This window comes from Acipenser ruthenus, chromosome 33 (assembly GCF_902713425.1).
Source record: "Acipenser ruthenus chromosome 33, fAciRut3.2 maternal haplotype, whole genome shotgun sequence".
Classification (NCBI taxonomy): Eukaryota; Metazoa; Chordata; class Actinopteri; order Acipenseriformes; family Acipenseridae; genus Acipenser; species Acipenser ruthenus.
Genome location: NC_081221.1, coordinates 11,705,084 through 11,717,179, shown reverse-complemented (window position 1 = coordinate 11,717,179; position 12,096 = coordinate 11,705,084). Strand labels below are relative to the sequence as shown.

The 12,096-nt window shown below is 38.8% G+C and overlaps 1 protein-coding gene across 2 annotated transcripts in view; it reads left to right on the top strand.

Moving 5' to 3' along the window:
* The first annotated feature begins 8,765 nt into the window (after window positions 1–8,765).
* Window positions 8,766–12,096, top strand: part of slc4a1b (solute carrier family 4 member 1b (Diego blood group)) — a 45,006-nt gene continuing 41,675 nt past the window's right edge. For both annotated transcript variants that reach the window (XM_034055583.3, XM_034055582.3), the window contains exon 1: window positions 8,766–8,902. The gene's annotated coding sequence lies outside the window, so the exon portion shown is untranslated. The remainder of the gene's footprint in view (window positions 8,903–12,096) is intronic.

Below are 12,096 nucleotides of genomic sequence, written 5' to 3'. Positions count from 1 at the left end.
GGACAACTAGCCAAAAGCAGGACAAAAATAAGACTTGGCTAAACTTGTGGGCACACTGTTATGCTATTATTATTATTGTTATTTACATCTGGTTCATTGTTCACAGATCACATGCAAAAGCGCCTTCTCTGGCCACAATTAAGAATTTAATTAAAAATGTAACAAGGTCTCTTGAAGAAAACCAGTCCACGTCTGGGTGATTACTGGACATCCTCTGCTTTTGACCAACTCTGAGGACCCCCTGTTTTTAAGTCCTAACCCCTAACCTAACCCCTAAATCTAACCCCTACCCTCAGGGCCGCATTAACCTATACGCATATTACACTGTAGCGTAGGGCCCCCAGCAGAATTGGGGCCCCCACAAGGTCGTTGTTTGTTTGGGACATTTTACAAAAACTGCATGCGGTCAGACGGGCCCACACACACAGGAAGAGAGGCGCACAGAAGCTTGCTTTTGGTTAATTTTGTTATTTCATGACTGCTATGCATTTCTTTCTCGAGTACAGCATACCTGGAGTCCTGAGTATCTCACACAAGCAGCTTTCTGCTAATGTACTAAATGCCCCACGCCCTCTACCTCCTGAGAGAGATCTGTCCCTAGTCCTACTACATCAGAGGCATCAGTCTGCAGGATAAAATGTATGAATCAGGCTCAATTTACATATTAGTTTATTTCAGTTTTAAGACCAATTTAATTAGTCTCAAATGTGCACAGTATGCCTACTCTTTACATTTTAGAAACTTTACTTTTTCATTTGGGGGTTGGAATTTTAGAAAAAAGACAGGTAAAGGTAAATGTGTACAATGCGGGAGGCTGAAGGAAATTCAAATGTGGATGTCTGCAGCCGGTAAGAACCATTTAAGTCCATAGTGCTTGTTTCCCTCACTACAAAAGAAAACCCCAAAAGAAGTAAAAGACATAAAAGTTATTCCCTTTTTTTGTTAAGCTACATGGTTTTGTCCTATTGAATGCAATGCTACTGCTGGTCTGTAGAAGGAATCTACGAACAGGTCCATTAACCTCAGTGGATGTTATATTATGCACTTGCTAATGCTTTTGTACTTTACTGCCTGGTACTGAAGCTTTTTTTATGTCTGTGATCCATATTGCGTCATTATGTGTTCTGTGTTCCCACGGATGTTTGAATGTTAATTAAAATGATCATTAACAACAGTGAGATTGAATTATTATCACTCGCATGTGATTTCTGTCATATGGTACAAGGCAATAAAGGCATACACAGTTTAACAAGCCTCATGGCCAGCTATGATCAGCAAAGAAAAAAAGCCTACATAAAGTGCTCAGATAAGTTATCTAATTCAATGGAAAGACACTTTCTCATTATTACTGATTGGCACTGAATGAATTTGTATATTGAAAATGAAGTAAAAGTTAGGAAATATCATCTTGCAATTAACAAGTTCCTGCAATGTCGTGTAAGGTGCACTCACCTATTTCAACATATGATTCGTATCAAATTAGCTTTAAGCTGGGCTTGTTTGTATCCGAATATCTCATAGGGAGCTCAAAGCAACCCACAAACACATATGAGTGAGTCTCAACGGGGCTGACGGACCACCCTGTAGTGAACTATGTACTGTCCTTGTTCACAGCACTGTATTGGTGCATAACTGTAGAACTCTATAAGAACAATAGAGGCTATGTAATAGCCGCAGACAGACGGACACATTTTTAAATGGCAGCTCCACAATCGGGAGAATATATATTTTCCATAATGAATTTTAAAGTGCAATGCCAATCACATTGAATGTAAAAGCTTATTTTATTTTTTTTATATGCAATTCTCAAGTCTGCAAAACAAAGTTCATCCCCCCCTCCTTTTATATACTGTATGTATATATATATATATATATATATATATATATATATATATATATATATATATATATACCACATTCTCATACACACACAAGGAGTATGTGTTAGGACCTTGTCTGACCCAAAAAGAAAAAATTCTTCTAAGGGAGTTGTCTTAATAAGCACCGTCACTATATGATAACATGTATAGCTGGCTGTTTTCACGTGAGATAGAGCTAATCTTATTTCACTGTGTCTCCAGCAACGCCTGCCTCCGCTGTGCCGCCCTCCCCTTTAAAAACACTCACTTTATAGCCAGCACTGTTTAAAAATCAACCACACACCCATTGGTTCAAATTATTGTTCATGTTTCGTGTTAAACCAATAGCAGAGCTTCATTCATAGATTGTTATTAGTTAAAACTACAAGCTACTGAAATTAGGTCAGTGCTGGAATTTAAACTGACCAATCCTGGAGTGTTTTAAAAGCCATTGACCTGCTATAAAGCAGTCACAAGTTGTTTTTTGTTTTAATAAGAGTCACAAATACGGGCGACTTTTTTATAGTTAAAATCTGTGTAATATATTTTTGTATGTCACACATAAACTGTGTGGCCACTTTATTAGGACATATACCTAATATTTTTAAAGGCATGTGACCAGGGTTATCAATTATTCAATTGACACTTTGTTGGGTGAACTTGATCCGCAACAAGGTCTGAATGAACTGCAGCATTTATTCATTCTTCCAGTAATTAATGGAACTATGGGACCAGGATGTCCCACCAGGCAGGTCTTAATGAAAGACTAATGTAATAAATTGCAAAATGACAAATGTTTCAACTATGTCCTTCAGTAGTAAGGCCACCTATGAATGTTTTACTGTAGTTAAGTACCCTGCTGTACATTCTATGGTACAGTAGTGTGCACATTTATAAAAACACCTCACCATGTGTCATTGATATCCTTTATATACCACCTGCATGAAAACCTCTGGGTGTGAGTATTTCAAATTTCAGTAATCAGTGATAAAAGAAACAATAGGCACTTGGGTGAAAATGTGCTTTGTGCTTTAATTAGGCATCTTAAACAACTTCAAAAATGTCTCGTGCATTTTATCACCTGTGGCTATGTGTTCCTTTTCTCTTACTATTTAAAATGAATTGCATGTGTGGCCTATTAAAGTTTTCAATTTAGTTCGACAATTTTCCAGGATTTTCAGTTTCAGTGGTTTGACAACCACAGAAGCAATGGGGTGCTCTAATAGGGTAACAGGACGGAGGTTATGCAGAATGGGCTCCCGAGTGGCGCATCCGGTAAAGGCACTCCGCGTGGAGTGCAGGATGCGCCATATAGCCTGGACATCACTGGTTCGAGTCCAGGATATTCCATTGCTGACCATGGACGGGAGCTCCCAGGAGGCAGTGCACAATCGGCCGAGCGCAGCCTGGGGTAGCCAGGCACCTGCGGGTTTGCCTGTAAGCTGCTCAGATACTGTAGCTCTGAGGTGTCTGCATGGTGAGTCTGCAGTGTGAAAAGAAGCAGTCGGATGACGACACACACTTCAGAGGACAGCTTGTGTTCGTCTTCACCCTGCCAAGTCAGTGCGGGGGTGGTAGCAGTGAGCTGAGCCTAAAAATAATTGGATATTCTAAATTGGGAGAAAATGATAAAAAAAATAATAATAATTGTCGACTACTAAATTAAAAAAAAAAAAGAAAAAAAAAATTTAAGCAGTGGTTCTCAATCCTGGTCCTCGGGGACCCCATGTGTCTTCTGGTTTTCATTCCAACTGAGCTCTCAATTACTTAACTAAACCCTTAAGTGAACTAACATGCAGCTTAACTAGGCCTTTTTAATTGTTCTCAGCTCCTAAAAAGTTGCAGATTTCAAGTTACTTATAACATTTTATAGTTAAGCTGAACCCTCCAACTGTTTAAGAGCAGAAAACAATTAAAAAGGTGTAATTAAACTAATTAGTAGTTCAATTAAGGGTTTAGTTAAGTAACTGAGAGCTCAGTTGGAATGAAAACCAAAGACACATGGGGTCCTCAGCACCAGGATTGGGAACCACTGCGTTAAGTAACCATGTGAAACCTTTTCTGAGCGCTCTGAGCTGCTCAGAGGGAGCGGAACTGAGCATGCCATTAAGAGGGTTCTTACACTGAGCTGCTCTGAGCGGCTCTCTTACTTAACACACCCTTTGTGTGTTGTTGAATACAGAAGGCGAAACGTGTGCCCTGATTGGCTGAGCAGTCTATAATATAAGATACTATATTGTTTTTTAATATGGTTAACCACAGGTTTAGTTAATCAGCATTTTGCTGTGCTTGCCTGTGTTTCACTATGTTTTTATAATGCTTTATTACACTGCGCAATTATTTTATCATGATGCCACAGTGAACTTGTATATGTTTTTTTTTGTTTTTTTGTTCTAAAATGAGTTGGACAGAAGCCAGGTTACCGTGGTATGTTTGAACTACAAAAGGCTCTGTCGGAGTGTTCCAGCGGTCAACTAGCTTCCTGATTGGTAGGTGAAAGTGAAAAGTTTTAGGCAGGAAACTCCATAAATTTGCCTACAAAAATGATCATTTTATCGACAGGGGAATCTCTGCAACCTGAACCACAAGCAGACAAGGAGGTAACTCCCTCATTCAATCAGTGGCAGCTCCCAATAGTATTCAAGCAAGGTAAATGCAGACCTGCTGTGCCACGCTTTGAGTTCACCTCCTCCTCCTCCTCCTCCTCCTCCCCAGCACAAGTCAAGCAATATTTCAAGGCAGCAGCAAGCACCCCAGCTGAGAGGCAAGGCAGTGTCAAAATGCTGTGACACATGCTTCTAACAACTGATGCACAAATACAAAAAACATTGTTTTTGGGGTGATTACTTTTTTATAGGATCAACTGAATAGAGTAAATAAAATTCACTAGACCATCATAACCTTAAACTATTTACCACTGTGTAAACACCTGAAATGAAAACATGCTAAAAAGCTTCAAATAATAACTCAAGGGGATAATTAAAGAACGTCCTTACAGCACCTTAGTTGTTTCTCGTTCTATGTTAGCAGTTGTTTTTTTGTTTTACAATAAGGGTACAACAGTGGTAAATGTTTTATGAATGGGGCAGACTAGCTTTAAGACAACAAAGGTTAAAGATTTTCATGTATTCAAAAGACCACCTGAATTTAACTTCTCACAGTAAGACACATACACAATATTGGCTGTGCACAAAAACATCAAATGCATCCTCTTAGCATGAATAAAAAACTGTGATGCATAAATTTCTCCATGTGTTGTGGGATACGGGAGTGAAAGGTGTGCTCTGATTGGCTGAAACATCCTGAGCATTCACACATTTGATGTCTGTTTCAAATTATACAGTGCATGTTCAAGACTAGACAATTATCAGGCAGCGATATGGATTTAAAATTGGTGATGGACCATTTCTCTGGGTGGAACCCCACCTTGGAACATTCTGTGAAAGGTATGCTGCTGATAAAAGCTGAACAGGCACTGAGGCATGTGGGCTGCACAGATAGCCAGATAGCAAGCTCAGAGCTGGAGCCTGCGGTCTGCTCTGAGCCCAGGCTTCAGATAGGGGCCTTCGTTTGAAACTGAGCTCCTGTTCGACATTTGTTTGAAAATGACGTGCAATACTTCGTCTACTCAATTACATTATTAGGTAAAACTATAACAAGATCATTTCTAATGCAGCTAATGTCTTGAGCTGCTGTGAGTTAAAACGTAAACTGCAGTGGAATTGACATACAGCACAGGAAGTGATTAGGCACCAGGAAACAACAAAAAAAAACTCAAACAAATGAACTTTCCATAACTAACAAAATGCGAGAAAACTTTGCTCTCTTGTAAGTACAGTTGCTGCACAGCACAATTACATTTCCCAAAACAGCAATACACACCACAGACATTTGATTTATTTAAAAATTGCATTTGTGTTTTTGTATCCTTTTAATTTTAATATCAGTATGGTATATATCCAGAATTGATGCTAATGTCATACAATTTTAATAGGAGATGTATCATCATATTACTGACACTTAGTATACATTATTTTGTTCTTCAAGGAAAAAGCTCAAACAGCCCTAATAAAAGTTTCACCTCGTAAAATCATAGTATAACAAATTATAGTGAAAGCATGGTAAACGCATAGGCAAACACTGTAAAGCCCAGAGTATGGTATGCTAAAAAAAATTAAAAAATAAAAAATAACTATGGTAATCAATGGCAAATGCACAGTTTAATCATGGAAAAAACATGGGGGGAGACTGCAAAATGACTTTGCAAATTTAACATGGTAAACTTTTTAAGGGAAGATGCAGCTAGTCCCAGTTCCAGTGACTTCTCTCCAGTGTCCCAGCAGGGATTGGGTTGAGGATTAAGCAGGTGAAGACACTCATCACTGAGCTGGCATTGGAATCTGCAGGCTCCCAGTCTGAACTCACACCACCGAGCCACAAGATATTCAAGAGTAGAACGGAATGGCAAAGTCTCCGACAGCGAGTGAGAGAGAGCATTCTCGCTGTCCTTAGTGGATTTTGGTATTTTATGCAGTGTTTGCATTAAATAATTGAACCCTCATGTTTTTGTTTTTTCTCTTTTGATACATAAACTGCTCTAAGGACAGTGGCTTCATAATTAAAGTCAAACTGAGAGATGTCAATACAACTTTCACAAAGTGCCCACAAAGGTTAGTAAAAAATACTGTCATACATGCTGATGTCAGCTTTTTAATTCTCTAATAAAACATGTTTTTTTTTTACATTGCAAGAGTTGTCCTGGCTGAAATATTACCTGCTGTGTTTTTCAATCCTCTGGCTTATTGAAATGTTTCCCTCCGGAAAGAAATAATAGGGATCTTCAATCCTAGGGTATGCAATGGGATGAGCTTGAACCACAGCTATGGGGGGAGGGGATCAATATTGGAAAAATTATTTCCTTGATTCCTATTACCAAATCAATACAATTTACTAAAAACGAAAATGTTTTTCCACCACTTGTTTTTTAATGACCCCATTCTTTAACTGTAATATGAAGGAAAATGAGGTGAAATTGAACACTTTCTAGTTTTAAAGAACACTACTGTACTTATAATTTAAAACTATATGTACCTAGATCAAATTGACAAATGTTCAGTGCACTGATAGAGGCATTAGACAAAACATTTGTTGACTTGACATTCACATAGTTTTCATTGGGATTCTGATAGAGCATTTTGAAGATGAGATCTCTGTTTGTGGCTTTGGAAGATTAATTGAATGGTCTGTTAATGTGGTGCTGCTAAAGAGGTGAGGGCCACTGGCTACTGTCTGCATCATGAGAGCATCTCGTCACAGCAAGGGGCTGCACCTCAATCTGGACCTGCCTGTCTGGAAGGGTCAGGCAACAAGGCAGGGAATCAGGCAGCTGTTGAAATAGCAATCCCATTAAGCACTTTCATTTCACAAAAATAAAAACAACTTTTGGCAGCAACCTCACCAGCACTCCTACCAGCACTCCATCCAGCACCCACCAGCAATCCATCCAGCACTCCATCCAGCACTCCATCCAGCACTCCTACCAGCACTCCATTTAGCACTCCCTCCAGCACTCCTACCAGCACTCCCTCCAGCACTCCCTCCAGCACTCCCACCAGCACTCCCTCCAGCACTCCCACCAGCACTCCATTTAGCACTCCCTCCAGCACTCCTACCAGCACTCCCTCCAGCACTCCCACCAGCACTCCCACCAGCACTCCATCCAGCACTCCTACCAGCACTCCATCCAGCACTCCTACCAGCACTCCATCCAGCATCCCACCAGCACTCCCACCAGCACTCCATCCAGCACTCCCACCAGCACTCCATCCAGCACTCCTACCAGCACTCCATCCAGCACTCCCACCAACACTCCAGTCAGCACTGCATCCAGCACTCCAGCCAGCACTCCTACCAGCACTCCATCCAGCATCCTGCCAGCACTCCATCCAGCACTCCCACCAACACTCCAGTCAGCACTCCATCCAGCACTCCCACCAGCACTCCCTCCAGCGCCCCAGCCTCTACAGGACTGAACAGACAGGCCAGGTGCAACCTTTTATACACCTGCATCATTGTAACCAAATGGAATAATTAACCCTTTCCTGGGTTCAGATACCACACACATTCACAAACACTAACCCTTATTGAACATTTATCAAGTAATACATTTAAATATGAAAATAAAGATAATACTGTGATTGATGTTGTTGATGGAATAATTTATACATTAACATATGGGTGTGAATGAAAACAAGTACAGGTATCAAATAAATAACCCATTTACATCAAATAAATAATCCATTTACATCAAATAAATCACCCAAATAACCCCTGTTTACATGTGAGGGGTCCTCACCCCGACACTGGCATTCCATCCTGAGCCCCTTTCAAGCAGAAACTCACACTGTACTGCATGGGGTTTGTTATGTAACTCCCCTGAGGGCCACTGAACTTGTATTTTGGATGCAGGAGGCGTCTCGGTTTGTAATAATCATGACGAACACACCAAAAGGATCAAATTTTTTTTTTATGACAGACCAGTGCAAATAGAAAAATAAGTTCCAAAATTTCAGAGAACCCCCGTGTGAGACCCCTTTCATAAGGAGGGAATCCCCAGATAGTAAATAAGGTGACGCCAAAGATGAACATGTCTATCAAGATAAGCGTCCTCGGAAATATTTGATCCGAAATGCTGAAACAAATACGGCAAAACAGCAACAGTTTTACACTTCTTCAAAGTTTCAGCTCAAAAAGGTCTGGCTCAAGTCCAAGATGGTGGGTGGAGGAGGGCAGTTCTGGTGGGATAGCCCCCTTGCTTCAAGATGTCCAGCACAGATAACCTTGTTTTCATTTAAAGAAGGGTTAATCTTGCCTGAAGCACCAGCCCGGGTGATGAAGGGGCAAGATTAAGGGGGTGAGCGTGACTCAGAGCTTTAGGTAAGGAACAGTTCATTCCCATCCTTGTTTAGGACTCCAGTACGCTGCGCCCAGTCTGTACATTGAGAGGGTTGTCCTACCAACAGCATCACAAGAAACACTTCTAGGTAAGAAAGCCACGATTTTGCTTTTATTACATTGCGGCAAAGTTCTGTAATGAATCCTAGTCTTGGCTAGAACTTCATAGGTTCTTTAAGATCTTTGGTTTAGCTCTGTACAGCTCTTCAAGTTGCTGCTGTGTTCATTTAAAGAGATGGAACTCATTGTGTTGCATTGCTCTTCAGTTATGGAGACTTTGTCCCAACCTTAATAGAGTTTCTGTTTCAACAAACAGAGAGGTTTTGTAAGGATTGTCTGCATCGAGCATAATGGTGCATATTTTGTACTCTTTAGTTTCGGCAGCCTGTTATTGTGAATATATACATGCATCTTGTAATAATATGTGTTATAACATACCTATAAAACATTATAGCAAAAAGTGATGCAAAAGTGTAATGTAATAAAGAGTTATTATCTTTAATCATAATCTATACTGTAAATAGCAGCATGTATATTATCACTTATAAGAGATACCTCAACTGAAGTGTTACCCATATTATAGGGTCTAAATGGAGTCTTTCTTTCTTTCTTTCTTTTTTCTTTCTTTCGTTCTTTCTTTCTTTCTTTTTTCTTCAGTTTTTTTGCAAAGAAATATTTTTCTTTCATTCATATTTTCTTTCTTTCTTTCATTCATATTTTCTTTCTTTCATTCATATTTTCTTTCTTACTTTCTTTCATTCATAGTTTGCAGAATATCTTTCTTTTTTGTTTGTTTGTTCCTCTGTTGAAATGAGTTTTCTTTGGAATGTATTGCTTTCAAAATGGTTTAATAATCAGTCGAAATTCAAATCTAAAGCTTGGCGGCTGCATTAGCTGTGTCACCAGGGCCAATTCAATATCATATTCAGCTCGGGGGAGGTGGGATCTGAGAAATGATAAGAGCTTGAGATGTTGAACAGAGTGGATATTGAACACTGTGTATATCTTTCTATTGACTTCATTGTGTAAATCAAATAAAAATCAGGACTCCACATAAACATCAGTTTTATTGAATTCAATATTATTCTTTTTTTTTTATAATATAATGGTGTACAGTTTTTCCCAGCTAAAACGTCAGTCAAATGGGTCTAAGTTTTCTTTTGCCGAGAGCTGGAGAACCACACTCTAAAACAAATATGCCTTTGGGATTATGCCTGATCTGTGGTTCTGTTGTGAATTTACTGCCCAGAAATGTCTTCATAAAGTCAGGGGTGTTTTTTTTTTTATGTGGGGCTATGGGGGTCCCCAAACCTCACATTCAATTACAAACCCCACAGTAAACTGATTAAATTACGATTTATGATTTTTTAAATATATTTTTATTGCATAAAAAAATTCTTTAAATTTGAATTAATACATTTAAAATTATAATATATTAGTCCTAGTAAAGTATATGCCTTCAAACACAACTTGAAATATAAAATACATTAAGATCACAGTGCAGTTCTGAGTCATCTGAGCACTAAAACAAACTGTGCCCTGCACGCAGATCTCTAAATGTATGGAGTTGGATTTACTAGTACTGTAAAATGCTCTAATAATATCCATCCACGGCTAACAGCTTGACCAGATCACCCCCTTCTAGGTGAGCACAAGCAAGGGGTCTATGACTGAGTTAATGCCACTGTCATACTCAAAGGCACACCCTACCTCAAATTAAAGTTTAATATCTTAGCTTGCAGAATATGCGGTCCAGACTTTCTATCAGCAGGCTTTGGAATCATCACATTAGAGGAGGCTTCATATTAACGTTTCAACTAGAAGTCTTTTTTTATTACGTTTCTTTTGGTATTCGTTTAGAGTTCAGTAAAGTAAGTTACTTTGCTTTAGTATTTGTAAAAGATTGTTAGTCAGTGATATTTGTTTAATTTGGGTAAAACTAAAGACACTTCCAAAGATGGACCTGCCTTACCTCCCAGTGCCTCACGTTTCAGCCAGTGCCTTCTTCAGGATAGTTTCCTGAAAGTTTTAACATGGAATTCTGAGTGAGCTTTTGGAAGTAGATCTTTTTTCTACTGCTGTGGAAGGTGGGGTGCGGGTTCCTCTGCATGTCTGTTTAATGTTTCCTGCTGAACAACTGGAAAACAACGCAGCTCAAAAAGCACAGATGCATTTTTAAATCAAAAGTTTGTCTACTAGATTTTAATTTGTTTGTGATTTTTTTTGCTATAGATTATATTTTTTCATCTATATAAAGTCATTTTATGTAATTTCATGCAAAAAAAAATGATGGATTGATATTTAATTTTTTTTAGACTGTTCCAATAAAGTATATTTATATTATATTAAGTTATATTGTCCTTTTGTATGTGTAATGGTAATTTAAGTCTGTTTCAGCACAGATTGTGTGCATGTTTAATTAAGTCACCAAATTTTGGGACTGTCTGAACAAGACTGAGCAAGGTTAATTTCTGTAATGATGCCAGTATAAAAAGGACCACTAGGGTGTGCACCAGTAACCCCCCCTCGAAACCATGAGGTTTTTTTTACAGATCTGCAATGGAAAACAATTAACTTGTGCACAACCCCTGTGCACACCTAGTGGTCATTTTTATACTGGCCTTACCACACCCTGCTTGGCTTCCTTTTAACGTGTTAGAATACATGAGTACAGAAACAGTAATTAAATATGCTTAGGATACTATACATATATACAGTGCATACCTGTATAATGCAAATTCAGAGGGTTTAAATTATTCTTTTAAAAAATAAATACCTTCAAATTACATTTTAATAATCTTTTTTTTTTTTTACTGCCCTTTTACCTTTTATGATATTTCCAATAATTTTGAGTGTTTCTTATTTTAATAACTTAAACATTGTGTTTAATTCCATTTTTAAATTGCTTTGAAGTGAACAGGGAGCAGCTCGTGAGTTCTGGTGGACAGATTCTTTTAAACACACCTAACACACAGCTATCCAGGCACTTAGCTGATCTAGCCCGTGTGGGGAAAGACAATCTGGCAAGTTGAGCTGTAGTGCTGTCCCTGAACTCTGCTCAAAACACCTCAATACACAATACTTATCAAAATGTGAATAACAAAACAACATTTCTAATAACCAATCAGAAGCATCCTCAAGTTAAATGTTAAGAGGCTGATGAGGTCTACTGTTCCATCCTGCTCCATCGTCGTCTGCCTGAGTCATACCTGCTTGTTTCCTATCGTTAAAGATGTTTAGATCCTTTCAGTACCAATGGGGGGCTGACATTGCACTTCCTTAT